The 20999-nt window shown below is 59.2% G+C and overlaps 2 protein-coding genes across 3 annotated transcripts in view; one reads left to right on the top strand and one right to left on the bottom strand.

The window, feature by feature from the left end:
- Positions 1-8552, bottom strand: part of NDST1 (N-deacetylase and N-sulfotransferase 1) — a 53086-nt gene extending 44534 nt beyond the window's left edge. The window contains exon 1 of one of the 2 annotated variants that reach the window (XM_055141269.1): positions 7774-8552. The gene's annotated coding sequence lies outside the window, so the exon portion shown is untranslated. Of the gene's footprint in view, positions 1-7458; positions 7601-7773 lie in introns of those variants that run through there. The other variant, XM_055141268.1, reaches the window with a different exon arrangement.
- Positions 7631-20999, top strand: part of RPS14 (ribosomal protein S14) — a 33975-nt gene continuing 20606 nt past the window's right edge. Inside the window, exon 1 of the mRNA XM_055141270.1 lies at positions 7631-7761. The gene's annotated coding sequence lies outside the window, so the exon portion shown is untranslated. The remainder of the gene's footprint in view (positions 7762-20999) is intronic.

The raw sequence follows: 20999 nt of genomic DNA, 5'->3' as shown, positions 1-20999 counted from the left end.
CACGTGGCCCCTGAGTATCCGTCAGGGGTCGCACCTGGGTGCCACTGGGTGTGGTCCCCAGACACAAATAAGTCCATAAGTAAACTGCTGGAGCCGCGCTGTGCCACCACCGGAGCCCCTGGCTCTGACGGATTGGTGTGGTCAAGATCCCGCACGTTCCTACAGAGATCCCTGGCGGGCACAGCACCCGGGCCGCCCACACGGCCACTCTGGGTGCCTAATCTCTCTTACAGCACTCCACGGATGGCTGCCTGTGTCTCTCTAGGGAACAAATGCCTTTACCTTGTTGGGAGAGAAAAAGGGCCTTTCTCCCTCTCCTGGAGTACGCAGCCTCCTCCCGAGGACCCCGAGGACCCTCCCTCAGTAGAACCATCTCATCTCACGTGTTCAGAGAAAGTCCTCCAGCAGGCAGACTGGTGGGGAAGACGCTCGCCTGGCACACGACTCACCTGGGCTCAGTCCCCAGCACCTTATAGGGTCCCCTAGACCCTGCCAGGAGTCAGCCCTGAGCACCCACCGCAGGGGCCTGCCCCAACCCCACGGCGGAGAGAAGTTTCCAGGCAATGGCAATGCTACCCAAGACCAACCCTGAGAAGCACAGGCTTAACCGGGGGTGAAGCCAGGAGGGCTTTGGGGGGGGCTTTGGTCAGGAGAAGGGAGGCAGCCAGGGAGGGCACAGCCCTGCGCTGACGCCATCGCTGCCCTGCCCCCGGCCTGTGCCTGGGCACGCCGCTCTGTGCTGGGCTGCGGGTGCGGACTAGAGGTGCCGCGCTGCGCAACAGCCCAGCAAACCTCGCCCCGCCGCCCTCCGAGACCTGCCCAGACAGGCAATCCTGGGCCGGCCTGGAAGAGGAGACGCCACCCTCCAGTGGGCCGGGGGCCAGAGCCCCCACCGCGCAGCTCGGGAGCTGCTCCAGCCTCAAATCGCGTCCACCTCGTCTGGCCTGGACCACACCTCCCCCTCGCTCCCAGAGACGCACAGAACAAATCCGCTTCGGCCGGCCAGCGCGGCCCCTGGGAAACCAGCGGACCCCGGGTGGACCCCCGAGCCTGAATATTTGCACCAGGCTCGGAGCCACATCTGCTGAGGGGCGACGTGCCCGACTCCTGCCGCCATCCTGGCCGTGGACAGACAGCAACAGCACCAAGGGAGCAGGGGCTGAGCACCAGGGGATGCCTGCGGTGTCTCCTGAGGGAGGGAGCTGGGGCCCCCAGGTGCACGTACAGAGCTGAACACAGGCCCCAGGCCCTCCAGGCAGCCTGTGGCCCATTCTGAGCTCACCCCAGCTGCTGCCCCAACCAAGTCAGTGGGCCCGGGCCCCTTTCGCCCCCCAAGGCGCCACCGTCTCTGCAAAGCCGCAGCCGGCTGCAGCCCCAGGGCCCTCCCTCCTCTGGATGACTGGTCCAGAGGGCGTCTCGCGACCGAGCCTGCACGCAGCCAGCCCAGCCCACCTGGTGCCAAGGGTCGGGCCCCCTCCAGCCCCGACACCGCACACACAGGAGGAGAGGAGAGGACAGACAGGTATGGCAGAGAAGACGCCCTGACGGCTTCCGGGAGACCAGCAGCTCCACACGCCCGCGCCAGCTGCCCTGACTCCTAGGAGAGTTTCACCATCAGGACAAGTCCTGCGAACTCAATTTTTTTTTTCTTTTTGGGTCACACCCGGCGATGCACAGGGGTTACTCCTGGAGGTGCTTGGTGCGCGGGGGACCCTATGGGATGCTGGGTGGGAATCGAACCCGGGTCGGCTGCGTGCAAGGCAAATGCCCTATCCTACCGCTGGTGCTCTCATGCTATCGCTCCAGCCCCTATTTGTTTGTTTGTTTGTTTGTTTGTTTGTTTGTTTTTGGTCTTTCGACTCCAAAAGGACAGGGCACTCCTAGGCCTGAACACCAGAAACGACTTCGAGCAGCTCCGACTCAGCATCCTTGGATGGTGGGCCGGGCAGATCCGCCCACCACCCGAGCAGAAGGAAACTATTACTACCCTCATGCAGCTGTCGGGAAACACGTGCCCGGCGGCGTCCACTGGCTCTCTCCATCCCACAGCTCACCCCAGCGGGGCAGGGCTGTGGACCAGGACCCCTGCCCTCGATGCGCCCAGAACCCTTCCTCCAGAGCCCGCAGTCAGAAATGAGGCCTCTGCCGGGTGGGGAGCAAGCAGGGCAGGGCAGTCGGGGTGGGGGGGGGGACAAGATTAGGGAGGGGACGGGGTCCTGCTGCTGAGGGAGGGGCAGAGACAGGGAACAGCTGGGTGCAAACTCTTCCCTCTCTTGTCGAGTCTCAGTTCGGGGCTGCTCTGAGCTGCCATGGTGACAGATGGCTTGGGCCCACCCAGGAGCCAAGATATCCATGTCCACCCTGCCCGATGAACAGATCTCATTGGGCTACACTAGCACTCGACCGGGACAAATGGAGACGCTACTGGCGCCTGCTCGAGCAACTCGAAGGTCAACGGAAAAACAAGTGATACAAGTGATACCCTGCCCACTGATCTCCAAACCTCTACGTGGGAGCCAGGGGGCAGGCTAGCTAAAGCAGCCCGAGACCAGGAGACCCTCTTTTCGCCTCTCCTTTGGGGGCGGGGATGGCCCTGCCCCTAACCCACTTACCCACCCCGCCCACTCCTCCTTCTGGAGCCGGTTCTTCTTTTCCTTCCGGAGGCAGCCTGACTCATGGCTCGGCCTCACCCTCCCCTCGGAGGAAAGACAGTGAACCCGTTTCTCAGACTTGGAAGAGAAAACTGAAGGTTCCCATCCCGGGAAAAATTTCCCCAATGCCAGGCCCTGGAGGCTGATCCCGAGGGAACCCTAAGGCTCAGCAGAACTGAAGATACTGCACCAGGCTAGGATTCTCACGGCTGGGGTGCAGGGAGGGGCAGCCCCTGGAAGTGCTCGAGGAAAGCATGTCGGGGCAGGGGTGGGGTCCCAGCAGCTGGAATGCTGAGATTCTCAGGAGAATGGAGGAAGAGGCCGCGCGCGCCCCGGGCACCTCTTGGCCCGCACCCTCGCTCAGCAGCATCTTCGTGTGCCCACAGCCAGGGGCTCCACCTGACCGGGCAGAGCTATGCCTTGCTCACAGACAGCTCTGCGGGGGCCACCTACACCACGTGACATGACCCTCCCCCCCATCAGGCTCCCTGAGCCTCACAGGGCAGCTCTCTGTGGACAGAGGCCCCCCAACTCTCACTGTGAGCTGGACTCCGCCAGACCAGGGCAAATGACCCCTGAGCGGGGTGGCACCACCCAGAGGAAACAGCTCGGGCCAGGGTTCGAACACTGCACAAGAGGGGCTGGAGCGGTAGCACAGCAGGGAGGATGTTCGCCTTGCATGTGGCCAACCCGGGTTTTGATCCCCAGCATCCCATATGGTCCCCCCAGCACCGCCAGGAGGAATTCCTGAGTGCAGAGCCAGGAGTAACCCCTGTGCATCGCCAGGTGTGACCCCAAAAAAAGCAAAATAACAAAAAACGAACAAAAAAACACTGCACAAGATGGGGCTGGAGCAATAGTACAGCGGGTAGAATGTTTGCCTTGCACACGGCCGACCCAGGTTCGACTCCCAGCATCCCATATGGTCCCCTGAGCAACGCCAGGAGTGATTCCTGAGTGCAGAGCCAGGAGTAAACCCTGTGCATTGCCGGGTGTGACCCAAAAAAGCAAAAAAAAAAAAAAAAAAAAAGGCACAAGAGCCCCCACCTTCCCACCTATATTTTTGTTGGTGGTGGTGGTGGTGGTGGTAGGTTTGGTTGGCTGGGCCACACCCAGCGGTGCTCAGGGGTTACTCCGGGCTCTGCGCACTCAGGTGTCCCTCGTAGCAGGGCCCACTCGGGACGCCGGGGAAGAGAAAGCTGCGTCGGCTGGATGCGAGGCAAAGCGCCCTACTTGCTCTGCTTTCTCTCTAGCCCCACGTCCCCCTCTAAAACTGGGGGAGCAATGCAGGGGCAGCGGTGGCAACGACGGCTTCCCTGCAGGGACCCTGGGCGATTCCAACGGGCCTCTCCAAGGAGCCGGGCAGAAGGCAGAGGAGCGGGCCTCGACTCAGTGAACCAACTCTCTGCCGGGCCTCCGCCCTCACGCCACCAGCTCAGGGCAAAATCCGAGCTCCCCAGCAGGACACGACCAGCCCCCCCCCCCCGCCCCATGTCACCCCTTCCACAGCCTGCATCCTCACAAACACTTCCTGCCCCCGGAAGAGCCGTGCCCCCTCTGCAGACCTCCCCGCGCCCACCTCTCCCGGGCCACATCCTGCCTCTTCAGCATGCGCCAGCCCCGGCTCCCGCTCGCCCCGGGCCGCAGCCTCTCTGGTCAAGAGGCAGCACCTGGCCGGCACCCCGGCTCCCAGACACTTCCCATACATATTTCACAAATTAGCCTAGCGTTCCATTTCGAGCAAAGAATGCCCAAGTGCTGCAAACCACCCAGATGATTTCAAGCCATACTCAGCACCAAATTCCAACCCAGCGGAGGCCTGCCCAGTCCTCACAAACATGCAGGCCTGGCTCTGGCCCCCGGGGACAGGAGACTCGGGAAGCAGGGGGACAGAACGCTCCGGCGGTGCAGACCCAACCAGGCATCCAAGTGCCGCAGATGCAGTTCGCCAGGTGCCCGCCCCCTGCCCCCCCCCCCCCGCTCCCCCTAGCTTGCAGGTTCCTCCCTGCACCTGCTGGCTTCGAGAAGGGGCCTCTCCCGCTCGGGCAAGCATCACAAGGACTGTCTGTCCCCAGCCCCTCCTGTCGACCGCTGTCTTTCCGAATCCTCTCAAAGCCCAGCCGCAGATGGGGCTTTCCAGGCTTGTCCTACGTGGTGACATGGCTGTGAGCGTGGAGGCCCGGCCCCCCTTCCCAGGGCCCAGGGGAAGCGCCCGGGGGTGGGGGTGGGGGTTGAACGAAATTCAAACTCCCCGCAGAGCAGTGTAGAGAGCAGTTCACACACCTTCCTCCCCCGAGAACTCTTCTTTCCCCGGGAGCCAGAGCAATAGTACTGTGGGGCGGGCACTTGCCTTGCACACGGCCAACCCAGATTTGATTCCCAGCACTCATAGAGTGGAGCCCGCCAGGGGTGATCCCCAATCAGAGCCAGGAGTACGCCCCGAGCACTGCCAGTGAGGCAGTCATTATTGGCAAACACTGCTTTAGGGTTTGGTTGGGGTTTGGTTTTGCGGTGGGGGTGTGGGGGGTGTGTTGGCTTTTCTGTTTGGGGACTGCACCCAGTGTTGCCCAGAGCTTACTCCCACCTCTGCACCCAGGGGTCATTCCTAGGGGTGCTCAAGGACCATAAGGGTGACAGGGATCAAACGAGGGTGGGCTGCCCCTGTTTTAGGTTTTTCGGTTTTTGTTTGTTTGTTTTTTTTTTGCTTTTGGGGTCACACCGGGCGATGCACAGGGGTCACTCCTGGCTCTGCACTCAGGAATTACCCCTGGCGGTGCTCAGGGGACCATATGGGATGCTGGGAATCGAACCTGGGTCAGCTGCGTGCAAGGCAAACGCCCTACCCGCTGTGCTATTGCTCCAGCCCCCTGTTTTAGGTTTTTCAAGAAACTGTTCAAACAACACTCCCCCCACCCCCCACCCCTCCCACGCCCCCTACACACACACACCACCACCACCACCACCACCACCACCACTACCACCACCACACACATTCACCGCCCGAATCAGAGGCTGACCAGCAGTAAGACATAACCCTCACTGAAAGTTTCAGCCAGAACAGTGAAAGTCCGGGCTGCCCGTGGGCACTTGCTGAAGGCCCACACGAGACCCCTGCTCAGAGACCCATTACTACACCCTCATTTTCCATTTGAGTTGTGCAACCCTGACACTGGCCCAAAGTTCACTCCATTGCTTCATGGGGACTTGGAGCGATGAGGACCCGGCCACAGGACAGTGTCCCCTGGCCCTAAGTGCCACTGTCCCAAGGCTCGGCCCCTGGATGGGACAGGGGCCCGTTCTGAGCAGAGATGAAAGGCTCGCAGCTCTCCTGGGTGCTGGGGAGAGGCCTGTTGACAAAGGCACCAGCTGTCCGCAGCCCAAGCCAGGGAGACGGCCCCTCCCGGCAGCACCCGCACTAGGAGAGCCGACCTGCCGTGCACCCGGCCAGCAGCAGGACCCGGCCCTCATGCACTGGCCCTCGTTCCAGCAGCCCGTACGCCAAACCAGTACTGGGCGGGAGGAGCATCCCTGGGGGTGAGGACCATGGGGACAGGGGGCAGGAGTCCTGGAGGGCGCGACTGAAAACGAAACTCACTGGAGTGGTGTGGCGGCAGGGACAGCCTACAGCAGAGACTCAGCTGGGGGTCAGGGGGCCAGTGCTGTGGCCACAGGGACTCAGCCTACAGCAGGACTCTGGCTGGGGTTCAGGGGGCCAGTGCTGGGCCACAGGGACTCAGCCTACAGCAGGGACTCAGCTCAGGGTCAGGGGGCCAGTGCTGGGCCACAGGGGCTCAGCCTACAGCAGAGACTCAGCTGGGGGTCAGGGGGCCAGTGCTGGGCCACAGGGACTCAGCCTACAGCAGGACTCTGGCTGGGGGTCAAGGGGCCAGTGCTGCGGCCACAGGGGCTCAGCCTGCAGCAGGGTCGCAGCTGGGAGCCAGGAGCCAGCCCACACCACCTCCTGGCCCGTCTCCCGCTGGGGGTGCACGCCCTGTGAAAACTCACTGGGCTCCCATATGGAAAGCGAGTGCCCGCGACAGACATGCTTAGGTAAATACTTGTTGAACATAAACATGCCATCATTTATTTGCCGGGGTGTCACCGTGCGATCCCTCCCTACCAGGGCCGATACCACCTCTTCCCCCATTCTACAGGGAAGGACACCGAGGCTGGGGAGAAGGGTGAAGGCACAGGGCGCACAGCTGGGAAGTGACAGCCCCAGTCTCCCACTCAGAAGCCACTCAGCGCCACACGCAGAGGGCAGCACGCCCTGGGCCGGCCCGGGTACTCCGGGAGGGTCCAGCTCCGCCGGGTGCCAGGGGTTGGAGGGCGCTGAGCGGAGAGGGTCTCTAACGCGCCCCTCCCCCCTGCCCCCTGCCCCCTGCCCCTGCCCCCTGCCCCCGGGGCCTGGCTCCCAGCCGGCCGGCTGACCCGGGGCTGGGGGCCCGGGAGGCCCCGCGCCCGTCCCCTCGCGCGTGGCGGGCACTATGAAGGGGCGCGGGCCCCGCGCGCCGGGGAGTTGCGAGCAGGCCCAGACACCGGGTCGGGCCGCCCCCCTTCCCCCGCGCCTTCCCGCAGCCCGCCCGGCCCGAGCCCCGTCCCGGCCAGACGCAAGTTCGCCCCGCTCGGGAGCGGGCGGGGGAGCGGGCAGCGCTCGGAGGGGCGGTGTCGGGGACCCCCGCCCCGCGGGCGCTCGCCCCCGCGCCGGGCCCTGCCGGCCGCCCCGCGCCCCGCGCCCCGCGCCGCCGCCGCCGCCGCCCGCCCGGGCCCGCGCCCCCGGCCCCGCCGCCCGGCCCGCCGCGCTCACCTCCCCGCGGCCACCCCGCCGCGGCTCCCGCGCTGGCCGGCGGCGCCCGGGCTCGGCGTCCCCCCGCGGCGCCCGCGTCTCCCGGCCGAGTCGGGCCGCCCGGCGACCACGTGACGCGGCTGCCTTTGACCCCGGGCTGGGAGCGCGCGGGGAGGGGCGCGGGCGGCGGGGCCCGGGAACAAAGCCCCGGGGGGGCCGGCCGCTCGCGGGCCCGGGGGGCGCCGGGGCTGCCGAGGGACCCGCCGAGACAAAGAGCCGCTCCCGCCGCGCCGCGGGACCCCGCCCCGGGCTCGGGCAGCCCCCGTGAGTCTTCACCTTGCCGCCGCGCTCCCTTCCCAGGTTCCCGGCCCGTCCCCCACCCGCGAGGGTCCCCGCGCCGGGCGGCCAGGGGGCAGGTGGAGGGTGGGGGGGACCCGGTGCGATCCGCCCCTTGCGGGGAGCCGGTTTCCCATCCCCGGTGTGACTTCAGCCGGCCCCGGTCCCTGCGCGCCCGCGGGGTGGCCGTGCGCGCGGGGCGCCGCGGGCCCGGAGAGCCGGGATGGTTTGCTAGGCGTCTCCTCTGCGCCCGAGCCCCTGGCCTGCGCGGGTCTGGTGGAAGGCCTGGGAGTCCGGCTGCAGAGGGCACTGATGGAGATCGGGGGAGTTTCCAGGAGCTCCTGGCCTCGGCTGCTCCTCCTGCCCGAGAGAGCCTGACTCGTGGGTCCCCAAGGGGGAAGATGATGAGGGCGATTTTGGAAACAGGAGTTTGGTGGTTTCCTGGGCACCTAAGAAGCTCCAGGTGAGAAGCTGGAAAAAATATATTTTTTTTTCTTTTTGGGTCACACCCAGCATTGCACAGGGGTTACTCCTGGCTCATGCACTCAGGAATTCCTCCTGGTGGTGCTTGGGGGACCATATGGGATGCTGGGAATCGAACCCCGGTCAGCCGCTGTGCAAGGCAAACGCCCTACCCGCTGTACTATTGCTCCAGCCCCTGAAAAATATTTTTAATAAATGTGAGCAGCCAGGGGCCAGAGCCATAGTATAGCAGTAAGATGTTTGCTTGCACATGGCCAGCCCAGGTTTGATCCCCGGCATTCCATACGGCCCCGCAAGCACCACCAGGAGTGATCCCTGAGCTCAGGGCCAGGAGTAAGGCCTGAGCACCATCGGGTGTGGCCCAGATATAAAAAAAAAAAAAGAAAGAAAGAGAAAGATGAGCAACTAGAACAGAGCAGAGGGAGGCAGAGACCCCAAGCTTAGCTCATAGAACTCATCCTGGTGCCCCCAAGGACCACCTCCTTGTGCTAGGGGTTTGAGCCCGCTCTCCGCATCTCAGATGCTGATGCAGGAGTTTGGAGAGGTCCTGAGAGTAAAGCCAGCTTCCTGGCCGCAGATACCCCTCTGAGACAACTTTGTATGGAAGGAGTGTGGTGAGACTTACAGCTTAGCCTCACAGTGATGAGCCCAGCCCCAAACTGTGGGTGATCCGTGTGCCAGCCCCCCTCCGTTTGACTCGAGAAATCAACTTCACCAGCAAATTGATTCACTTTTACAGTTTCTGTTCTGGTGACTAATGATGTAAACCTGCATTGGAGGTAGATTAAACAGGTTCTGTGGGGCCAGAGAGACAGTTCAGTGGGTAGGACACAATCCAGCCCAGGTTGGATCCCTGGCACCCCATCTGGTCCCCCAATCCCTACCCAAAGTGGTCCCTGTGCACAGTCAGGAGTAAGCCCTGAGCACTGCCGGGTGTGGCCCAAAAATCAAAATAAATAATTTTTTTAAAATTTTGGGATGGGGTGGGGGAGTCACACCTGGCAATGCTCGGGGGTTACTCCTGGCTCTGCGCTCAGAATTACTCCTGGCGGTGCTCAGAGGACCATATGGGATGCCGGGGATCGAGCCCGGGTCGGCTGCATGCAAGGCGAATGCCCTCCCCGCTGTGCTATTGCTCCAGCCCCAAAGAAATAAAAATTTCAAAACAAACAGGTCCCAAGGACTTTATTCCTGTGGGTCTCTGCTTCGGGCCCACATCCCTACACAGCACCTTCCCTGTGCCAGGCCCAGGCCCCTGCCCAGGTGGAAAACACCATCCTTGTTCTCTCTCAAGCTATGTCCGGGCTGGGGGCCAGGCTGCGTGGGTCACAGTAAGAGGAGCAGAAAGAGCTTTGGGGAAGGCAGCTCGGAGCAGAATGGGACGGAGACTGAGGTCAGCAAGGAGAGGTGGCCATTTTCGGCTCAGGGAACCCCGGTGCAAAGGCCACGGGGGAAGTGCTGAGGAGAAGCCGGGTAGGGGGCAGTGAGGAGGGACTGGGAGGAAGCAGCAGGAGGGAAAGAATGAGTGGAGGAAGTAGACAGGCCCAGCAGATACCAGCTGCCCTGAGCGAGGGCTGGCTGCATCGGGCAAGGCACTGAGAGCTGCGGAGAGACTAGGCTGTGGGCAGGCAGAGGGGACAGAACCCTTGGGAGTGTGGAGAGTCAGAGTCTACCTCCTGGGCCCAGGCTGCGGAGCCACCCCGGAAACTGCCCATCCCGAACAGGCTGCGGGGCACAGCTGCAGACGGGCGTCGCTGCCTTTTCCTCTTTGGGGCGTTGTTGTGTTTGGAGTTGGTCTGTATCGTGGAACACAGAGGATGGCGCTCAGGGGTCCCTCCTGGCACTGCTCAGGGGACTGTGTGCACAGCACCCAGCCTGTTGAGCCCTCCGTGCAATCCACTTCCTGCTCTGATTTAGTTTTCAAAACTGCTGCTCATCAAGGCAAACCCCGAAGTTCACCAGGAAGGCCTATGAAGAGGGAGTCACACCCCCCACCCTCCATCCCTGCACACATAAACGCACGTGCACATACACACACACTCTCACACACACACACACACACACACACACACACACACGGGTTGGGGCTCTTAATCCAGGTGGAGCTGAGGACCCGCATTTCCAGCTGTGCCCCTTGGTCCCTGCCCAGGCCAGGCCTCCTCACACACTCCTCCCCTGCCTCATCACCCTTGTGGTCACTTGTGGGTCATCTCGTGCTCAAGTGTGGGATCCCGTGGGCAGCACCCTGCTTGTCCCAGCAGCGCCAGGCACAGGCACAAACCAGCACACATTTGCTGGCGGAGAAGAGAAAATGGGGTGCAGAGGCTCTTGCCTTGCACACAGCTGGCGTGACCCTGAGAGGCCCACAGGGAGTGACCCCTGAGCACATAACCAGTCAGGAAGCCTGGCTCAGACGCCATCTCCCGAGAGAGAGAGACAGAGAGAGAGAATTTAATGGCAGCATCACCAAGCAGAGGGTACTGGCCACATACAGAGCTAGCTACTCGGGCTGAGAGGTGACCCAAAACTGATTGCATGCTCTTCTGTTTGTGTGTTTGTTTTTAACTTTAGGCCAGTGCTCAGGGCTCACTCCTGGCTTTGTACTCATTGGTCCCTCCTGGTGGGGCGCAGGGGGCCACATGGGGTCCTGGGGGGTTGAACCAGGTTGGTTACATTCCAGGGAAGCACCCTCCACACTGCGACCTCTCCCAGGCCCGTGAGAGCTTTCTCTGCCAGAGCCCTGGCCTGAGTCTCCAGCATCAAAGAGTCCCCTGCGCAGAGTCAGGAGTCCCTGGAGATGAATTTGACAGGTTGTCCTGAAGGAAGGTGGTGTCTGCTGCAGGCACTGACGTGTACATGCGTCCAGCTATAAAGCAGTATCCGTTTTGTGACATGCATCCTAAGAGGCCTTGTGACCAGCGAGCGTCAAGCCCGGTCGCTACTTGAGCCCCCCACCCCCCACCCCCAGTTCCCAGCAGTGTTGCCCTTAAAGCAGGAAGGGTGGGTTTTCCCCACCAGCATTCAGGCTCTTTCTCTGCCTGGTGGCCTCCTACTCAGCCTTCAAGACCCCAGAGCCCACAACACTTTGTCCGGGAAGTCTTCCTGCGCCTGGTGGTGGGGTTTCTGGGAATATACCTGTTTGTCAAGATTCCGTGTCATCTCACAGAAAACAAAAGGTGATCCAACAAAATGTGTAACTACATGTGATTTTACGTTTAGACCTTGGTAGAGAGAGAAAATAGCCTCTGTCACACTCTGTGACCTGATTTGTGGTCTGGAGAACATGGTGACCATAATTACAGCATTGACCACACAGAGTAACCGTTTCCGTCTCTCTCTCTCTCTCTCCCTCTCTCTCTCTCACACACACACATATACACATACACATATGCACACGCATGCATGCACACTCGCGCGCGCACGCACACACACACACACACACACACACACACACACACACACTCGTCAGTTAAACAAATGAAGGAGAAAGCCCATGAACTGGGCGGCTTTTCTTGCTGTCGATGGACAGATCAGAGGCAGCCGAGGTGGAGCTGCGGTTGAGCAATGGCTTAGCCGACACACCACCTGCTTTTCTCTTGTTATTTAGAAACCAGGGCGCGTGGAAGCCAGAGAGCAAAGCAACTTCCCAAGGTCACCCGGACAGAGTGGCAGAGGAAGTTTCCTGTCTGGCCCCCGCCTAATCCTGCCCCGTTCGCCCCGTCTCCCAGTGCCTGTGGTCTGGGCTCTGCACCCGCTTCTCTCTCGGTCCCGCTGCCGCGGCTCCCTCCCACCGCCCTGCTGCACACCCACTGTCATTGTCGCGGCCTTGCGGCCTTGCGGAGCCTTGATTCCCAAGCAGCCCCGTGTCCGTCTCCAGGCCTGGTTTGTGCTTCAGGTGGAATCTAAGGTGGGCCCCACCTTCCCACCGGGCCTGTGCTCCCAGGAACGGCCCCTGTGCCAGGACGTGAGGGGTGCGGGCAGAACGTTTTCCTCTGGACACCAGGGGCCCGACAGGCGTCCTGAGAAGCAGACAGAGAGCAGAGTTCTCACCCCGTTGCACAGAGGGAGGTTTGACCAGCCTGCCAAAGAGCGGAGCTGAGTGGAATCCCCCTTCAGACCACCGGTCTTCCCAGCCGCTGGGGAGGGCGGGAGGCCAGGAGGGGGTCAGCTTCTGGTGCTCAGAAGAGAAAGGGCCATACATGGTCCGTTTCTCTTCTAACAGTGCCCGTGGGGGGTGGACAATTACGGGCTGAGCAGAGAGAAAACACAAGCACGCGTGTGTCCGAAGGTACAAAGTCTCCCAGGCGTAGACGCCAGGACACGCGCAGAGGCTGCTGAGAAGGCCCGGCCCATCCCCCAACTCTCTCGCCGCCTCACCCACCCCTTCTCTTTTCTTGATCACTCGAGTGAAAAAAATACTTTTAGCATCACTCTGTCAAAAGTTGAGCTGAAACCAAAAGCCCAGGGACAGATGTCTGTGTCGAGAGGTGAAGGGAACCCTACTCGGCCATCAGAACAGAGACCAACGCTGGGAGCGAGCACAGTCTAGGAGCATGCGCGTGGGTTTGCGTGAGGGCTGGGGCTCATTCATCACGGGTACCTCGGGGTTTCCCCGAGCACTGCCTCAGGAACACCCTGAGCCCCTGGATTGGGGGTTGTAGCCCCAAAACCAAAATCTGACAGAGAAGATGGAATCATATCTCTCGTTATGCCTTTTTGGACAAAATAGTTGAACCTGAGGTGATTATGTGGAGTGAGATTAATAAGGATCTGGAAGACAATTATTGGACTCTCCCTCCTATGTGGACAGTGAATAGCTAAAGCAAACAAACGGGCAAAAACCATCGCTAACTCAGTGAAAATCTGGTGGCCATTGGAGAGAAGCAGGGGAGGAAAGGGCAGAGGGGTTCTTGGGGCAGAGAAGTCACTCCGGAACTTCGCTGACAATCATACATGTAGAGGGAAGAAGCTAAACCCCTAAAACTCCAGAACGTCCTAAGTGGATGATGTGTCAAAAAATAGCACTGTCGTCCTGTTGTTCATCGATTTGCTCAAGCAGACACCAGTAACGTCTCCATTGTGAGACTTGTTGTTACTGTTTCTGGTATATCAAATACGCCACAGATAACTTGTCAGGCTCTGCCGTGCGGGCGGAATACTCTCAGTAGCTTGCCAGGCTCTCTGAGAGGGACGGAGGAATCGAACCCAGGTTGGCCATGTGCAAAACAAACGCCCTGCCTGCTGTGCTATCACTCGGGCTGGAGTCAAAAAATAATCACAGAAATTTAAGTTTAGATCAACCAAAAAAGGAACTGGGTGAGGTCTGGAGTGATGACACAGTGGGTAGGGCATTTGCCTTGCACGTGGCTGACCCGGGTTCGATTCCCAGCATCCCATATGGTCCCCCAAGCACCACCAGGAGTAATTCCTGAGTGCATGAGCCAGGAATAACCCCTGTGCATCTCGGGATGTGTGTGACCCCCCCCCAAAAAAAAAAGGAACTGGGTGTTTGCCCAGACTCCCACCAGTTATCTTAGGTCATTGTCTTGAAGGTCAGCATCACACCCTCCATTTTCTAGTAAAAAAAAATTTATTGAGGAACGGCAGCCATAGCATAGCGAGGAGGGCACTCGCCTAGCACACCGCTGACAGGGTTCGATTCCTGGCACCCCATATTCTCCCCTGAGCACTGCCAGGAGTGATCCCTGAGCACAAAGCCAGGTGTAAGCCCTGAGCATCGCCAGGTGTGGCCCAAAACAAAAACAAAAGAAACCAACTGAGGTTCAGGCGCCCAAGGCACAGAGGGTCCGCGGGGCTCTAGCAGTGAAGCGGGCATGGGGGCATCCTACCTGCCCCTCTGCGCTGCCATCCGGTTCTCCTGGGTCCTCCCCACTCTGTGTACATGTCCACACAGACCCCCACACACAGCCCTCTCCACTCAGTTTACTTCCCTCTTGAGTCCTTGGAAATCTTGGTTCATGGTTCCTGATCTAACACAATGCCCTTCCTTGTAGAAATGGACGAAAAAGAAAAAAAGCACCAGATCAATCGTACAGAGAGTAGGGTGGCTTGCACCTCGCATCTTGCATGTGACTGGCCCAGGTTCAATCCCCAACACCCCATAAAATCCCCACTGTCACTCGGTCACAACAAGCACTGCCAGCAGTGACAGAGCCAGGAGGAAGCCCTGAGCACTGCCGGGTGTGGCCTAACACACTCAGGCACACACACCCACATGCACTCACACACACACACACACACACACACACATACACAGGGGCAAAAAGAGATGCAGGAAGATGCAGGGCTGCCCCTCTCCCAGCGAGAGCTGAGACGGCCTGGGCCCCGCGCCGGCCCTGCCCTGGGCCCAGGGCTGCTCGTGCCTTAGTAGCACGGGCCAAGCCCTGCTCTGAAGCTGGAGGCCAGACTCCCACCCCTGGGACTGCAGAGGGGCCGTGCAGGCTGCCGGGAAACTGCCCCCGGAGCTGGCAGGGTGGCCAGGCTCTTGTCTGGGGCTTCGGCTGCAACAGGCATGGAAATTCTTATCATTCCAAGGTCCCTCTCCCCGCAGACCTGTCTGAGCTGGGTCTGTCCCGAGGGGGAGCGGGGGCTGCCGGCGGGGAGACGGAAGGAAACAGCCGCACCCCCGCCCCAGGACCCCCTCCAGCCCGGCACACAGTGCAGTCACGCCCTCCCGTCCTTCCACAGCACACACGCCGCTTCTGCACGCCCCCTCCCCGCCCCCCGTCCACCCTCCGCTCAATGCCGGAGAGCCTTGGCGTCGGACTGTTCTTGTGCTGGAACCCAAGGTCGCCCCCCTTGCTGGAATTTGACTTGGCTCCAATTGTTTGTTTGCAGATCAGGAATAATGGCACATCCTTGATGGGGTTGTTGAGAAGATGAAATGGGGTATCAGGGAGCCCCTTACCACCATCCTGACAAAGCTGCAGCGGCTGCTCGGCCCCCACAGGGCCCCTGGGGCTCCCTCCCCCACCACCTCTACCTCTCCTCCCTCCCTCCCTCCCTCCCTCCCTCCCCCCCCCCCCTCTCTCTCTCTCTCTCTCTCTCTCTCTCTCTCTCTCTCTCTCTCTCTCTCTCTCACACACACACACACACACACACACCACAAAGGCTGACTTCCAGCCTGCCCCCCGGCAGCTGACCCACCCTCCAGACCTGGGCCTAGCTCTGCCTGCCCAGCAACCTTCTACCACCTGCCTCACCTCCACTTCTTCACAGCTCCAAAGCTCCAATGGCCTTCTCCCTTGGCTCAAAAGTCTCAACTCCAAGCCCACCTCTTCCAGGAAGCCTCCCCAGACTCACTTCTGCTCTCTCTCTCCCGAGCTATACTAAGCCCCTCTGAGTGAGTCATGGATCTTTAGCATTGCCTTGGAACTCCTGACTCGGACAGTGAAGAAAAAAAAAAAAAACATTCCTTCCTCCTTTTCATAGGATCTTGAAATTGAAAATAAGAATGTTTTCTGGTCAGAATGTTTTCTGGTGAGTCCTGATTTGGGGTGACCTACATCAGCCTCTTAATGTCTGGGCCTCCCCACTTCCTAGTCACCCGTCTCTTCCTATTGTCTCTGTGACACGTCTTCCGGGAGCTGGGATGGGAAAGGGCCCGAAGAGTAGATGGGTGACAGCCGGTCACCAAGGCGGGAGGGATGGAACGAGGCCCACGACAGAGCAGAGTCCCAGGAACAATGGGGGAAGGGGAGGCAGGGAGGGGCTTCTGGTGCTGGGGGTCCCTATAAGAACAATTGTTAATTAAGAGCCAGAGCAATAGGGCAGCAGGTAGAGTGTTTGCCTTACACGCTGCCAACCCGGGTTCAATTCCTGGCACCCATCCGGTCCCCCAAGTCCCGCCAGCAGCAGCAGTGATACCTGAGCACAGGGCCAGGAGCAAGCCCTGAACATGGTTGGGTGTGGCCCCACACCAAGCAAAACAAGTGAGGGAGGGTCTAGAGCCTGAGGGACAGCGGCGGGGAGGGATGAGACTGGAAGAAGCGGCAGGGAAGAACCCACTGACCCGGGGGGCGGGGGCGGAGGAGGGGGTGCCCATGTCTCCCTGCACAGGCTGCCCCAAGGGTACTCAGCACCAAGGTGCTTCTCAGGCTCAGCCGAGTTCTGGGAGTCAGCCAGGTGTGGAGTCAGATGTGGAAAATCTGGTCCTGAAATGCTGTCATGGACAGGATCCAGTATGCCACATTTTGAATGGAGACTTTAAAAAAAAAAAAAGAAAGAAGTAAAGTTTTGTATTGAGGTGTCATGATTCGTAATAGTATTAATATGAATGTTTTGGAATTACAATGCACAGCACCACCCCATCACCAGAGAGTCAATACTACCCTGATAGTAATTACCCTGACATCCCTCACTTTTCATCTTCCACTGATATATATATTTTTTTAATTTTTTTTTTTTTGCGGGGTTGGAGGGGCAGCAGGACTCAGGCTTGTGGCAGGATCCAGGGACCATATGTGGTGCCGGGGATTGAACCCAGATTGGCCACATGCAAGTCAAGTGCCCCGCCCGCTGCACTCATGCTCCAGCCCTGACTGAGGCTTGGAAATATCGTTCTTAGATTCCAGAAGACCACTGTCTGTTAGAAACGTCATGCAAGTCACGTGCGAAATTTTCAGTTTCCCTTGCAGGCATATTTAAAAGTGTAAAAAGGAGCAGGAAATTAATTTGAGTAATATATTGTTTTGAACCAATACTAAAAAATATGATCATTCCGACAGATGTTGAATAGAAAGCAGTGATTAAGGAGATGTTTTAAATGCCTTCTTTTGACTAAGTTCTCCTGGATGCCGAGTGATTCGGATACAGGGTACAGCTCAGTTCAGACAAGGGGGTTTGCAAGGGCTCAGTGACTGCAAGGAGCAACCAAGTTGAGAAGCCTAAAATCTGTCCCTGGCAAAAATGCTACATGCAGGGGCTGGAGCGATAGTTCAGCTGGGAGGGGACCTGCCTTGCACGCAGCAACCTGGATTCGATCTCTGGCATCCTGTAAGGTCCCCAGAGTATGCCTGGGATAATGCCTGAGCAGGTGTGACCAAAACATCAAAAATAAATAAATGAAATTAAATGCTAGATGCTGTCTTCTGAGACCCCCCCCCAGAAGCTTCTAAGTTGTCAAGGTTCTCTAACACGACAGTGACAACTCTCCCCCTTGAAAGCTTTCGTCTGAGTCCGCCCGAAGTGTGTTTGTGGCTAAGGCGTCTCCCCACGTGTCTCTGTGTGGAAAGAAACCTCAGTCCCTCAAGAGCACAGCTGCCCCGGCCCCGGCCTGCCCGCCATCTGGCCCAGCTGCAGGGGCCAAGGGGGCACTGGCCTCACCCTGTGCAGTCACCTCAGCTGCCAGCCCGCCTGCTCCTCATCTCTTTCTTCATCCACGCGCACAAGCGTGGGGGGAGGGGGAAGGGCGCCCTGCCTCCTGCCCTGGAGAGCATCTGGGGCTCGTCACAGCACTTCAGCCCCAGACGGGTCCCCGAGGGAGGCATTTGCCAGAGGACGGAGCCTGGAGGACCAAGAGGCAGGAAGCCCATCGCTACCAGCTGGAGCCGGGAGAGCCGGACGTGTGGATGGCCCGAGGCCAGAAGGGGTTTCCCAGCTGGGGGCAGGATGGGACCACAAAGATCTTGTCTTCCTTACCCCCAGCTCCCTCTCCCACCAGCAGGATGCCAAGGGGAGGCTCTGTGGCTTTGTACTTACATGCCAGGCCCAGACACCTCCTCCTTGAAGCTGGGTCCCAGGTGCCTCCTTGCCCGGCTCCCAGGTGCTGCAGAGACTGGGGAGTGAGTGTTTGGGAGACGCCAGAGCTGAACAGGGACCATCCCTGACAGGGCCTGTCTTCTGCCGCTGCCGCAGTATCCAGCTCTGTAGATCATCGCATAGACTTTTTTTTCCCCCGGGGGGGTAGGGAAGTGGGGTGGCACATGCAGTGATGCTCAGGGCTTACTCCTGGCTCTGTGCTCAGGGACCACTCCTGATGGGCCCTATGGGGGACCTGGGATGCCAGGCTCAAACCCGGGTCAGCTGCGTGTAAGTCAAGCGCCCCACCGGCTGTACTCATAGGCCTTTTGTAGGAAGGCTCCCCGTTTGTTTTGCTCCGGCTTGTTTTGCGGTATTGTGTGTTGATACCATACCCGGCTATGCTCGGGGACCATGCTAGGGATTGAACCAGGCCTCCTGCGGGCAAAGCCAGTGCTCAGTTCCTTTATCCTTCCCTGAGCACCTGGGGAGGGTGGGCAGGAGCACTTGAGAACCTGGTATTCGTCTCTGAACTCCCAGGCCAAGTCAATGCCAGGCCTGGAGCTCTGCGCGCGTCCCACTTTTCACAGATGGGACCATGGAAGGGGAGGTGGCTGCCGCCGGGCCCTGGGAATCTCGGACTCAGGACCCCAGACCCGCTATGGCTGAGCAGACCCGCGTCACAGGCTCCCACAGGCAACGTTTTCCCAGGCTGGATTTCCCCGCCAAGGAAAACCCCCTGGTAGTTCTGCACAGTGAGGGGAACCAGCGGGAAATGACAAAGACCCTGCTCTGGAGCGATGGAAAACAGCTGTCTTTGGAGCTGCCAAAGGGGATCCTGCCAAAGTGGGGGCTGGGCCCGGCGGTCCCTGGGGACTGGGGCTGCGGCTCTGTCCTCCTCCGTCTCCCTCCCGACTTCTGGCCCCTCCTCTTCCTTACCCTGACCCTGAACTTGAGGTTCACTCCCAAGTGAACTTTGCAGGGTCAGGGTGGCAAGTCGGGCGGGGGAGGCCAGGGACTGGGTCCAATATGTCACTAACAAACCCTGGGTACTTTCCTGTCTAGGGTGCAGACTTGGGAGAGAGGCAGGAGGAGATGGGCGTCGGGAATGACTCCACCACATCCTCATCCTTACTAAGCAACTCCACAGTGACCCTGGTGGGGATATCCGGTGGACCCTGGCTCAGCATGGCTCTATTGTCCTCACCTCTACTTAACAGGAGAGGAAACTGAGTCCCACCAGGCATGAATGACTGGTGAACAATCACACAGATATTTAAAGACAGAAGAAAATGTTTATTCGCCTCTCCAGGGATTGTAAGATAATAATAACTATTATTATTTTTATTTATTTATTGAATCACTGTGAGAACAGTTACAAAGCTTTCAGGTTTAAGTCTCAGTCATACAATGATCAAACACCCATCCCTTCACCAGTGCACATGTTCCACCACCAAGAACCCCAGTATACCCTCCCATCCCACCCCCCACCTTGCCTGTGTGGCAGATGATTTTTACTTTACTCTCTCTTTACTTTGATTACATTCAATTTTCGACAGAAAACCCACTATTATTATTTGGAATTTCCCCCCAACAATCAGACCTGCCGACAAGGCATCATTAGATAATTTGTTTTCTATTGCTGATAATGCAGAGCATATGATGTTTCACGGCAGTTTTGGAATTCTGGTGTTTTAGTAATTAAGTCTAGAGAGAGCTATTTCTGCCAGCAGCCACTGCGTTCTGAGATTGGTTTGTGTGCCTCTGGGATCGTGGCCGTTCAGGAGCAGAGGTGCTGTTTGTGGGTGGCTGCTTGGGGTCTCGTTTGGGCGAGGAGCAGGGCCGGTTCCAACCCCCATTGCAAGATTTCCTGTGCGCCCCATCACTGCAAGTTCCTACCTCTCTGTCCAATTGACTCTGGAAGGTGGCAGTCACCATGCTGCCACAAAGGGGAAAAGGCCGAGGGATAAAAGCCCTTCCCCTCTTGGGGCGGCACGGGGCCTTAGCTTAGTTCACAGTCCAGGAGCATTTCTACCAGCAGCCACTGCGTTCCGAGACTGGTTTGTGTGCCTCTGGGATATGGCCATTCAGGAGCGAAGGAGCCATTCGTGGGCAGCCACTCAGGATCTCGTCTGGGCGGGGAGCAGGGCCGGTCCCGCCCCCCATCACAAGATTTCTCACGCACCCCATCACTGCAAGCTCCTACCTTTCTGTCCAATTGACTCTGGAAGGTGGCAGTCGCCAGGGGAAAAGTAACTATTATTATTAAAGCAAATATTTGCCAAGCTCTATCTCTGCCAAGAGTCTTCCTCTCATTGCCTCATTTAATCCTCTCAACCACCCGGGCCCAGAGAGAAGGCTCTGAGGGCAGCAGTGCCCTGATGCCAGGCTCTCCGGCTCATGGTCCCTGAACCTTGCCACGTGTGGCCCCCAAACCAAAAGCAATTCTAAGAAGAGGATTTTCAGGGCCGGAGCCATAGCACTGCAGGGAGGGCGTTTGCCTTGCATGTGGCCGACCTGGGTTTGATCCCCAGCATCCCACATAGTCCTCCAAGCACTTCTAGGAGTAATTCCTGAGTGCAGAGCCAGGAGCAACCCCTGAGCTCCACCAACTGTGACTCAAAAAGCAAACTAAAAAGAAGAAGAAGGAGAAGAAGGTTTTTCCATTCACTGCAAAAAATCTTTTTCTATTCACTCACTCAAATCTCTTGAGCTGATGACTCGCACCCCCGCAGAGTGTGGAAGGTGGGTCTGACGTCAGTCAGGTCTGACATCAGGGCAGTCTGTTCCGTAGTCACAGGCCTCCGGGAAAGGGGGTGTGAGGGGCCCAGAGCAGGACCTGGGCCAAGCCTGGCTTCTAGGTGCTGCTGTAGGTAGGTGCACAGTTCCTGGGAGTCTCTGGCACTCTAAGCAGGCCCTGAACACAGCAGTGACCCCCGACAGGCCCGTGTGGGCAACTATTAGAGTCCTTCCTGCAGCCCCCA

Source organism: Sorex araneus, chromosome 6 (genome assembly GCF_027595985.1).
Source record: "Sorex araneus isolate mSorAra2 chromosome 6, mSorAra2.pri, whole genome shotgun sequence".
In the NCBI taxonomy this organism is placed as follows: domain Eukaryota; kingdom Metazoa; phylum Chordata; class Mammalia; order Eulipotyphla; family Soricidae; genus Sorex; species Sorex araneus.
This window is presented reverse-complemented; position numbering and strand designations above follow the sequence as displayed.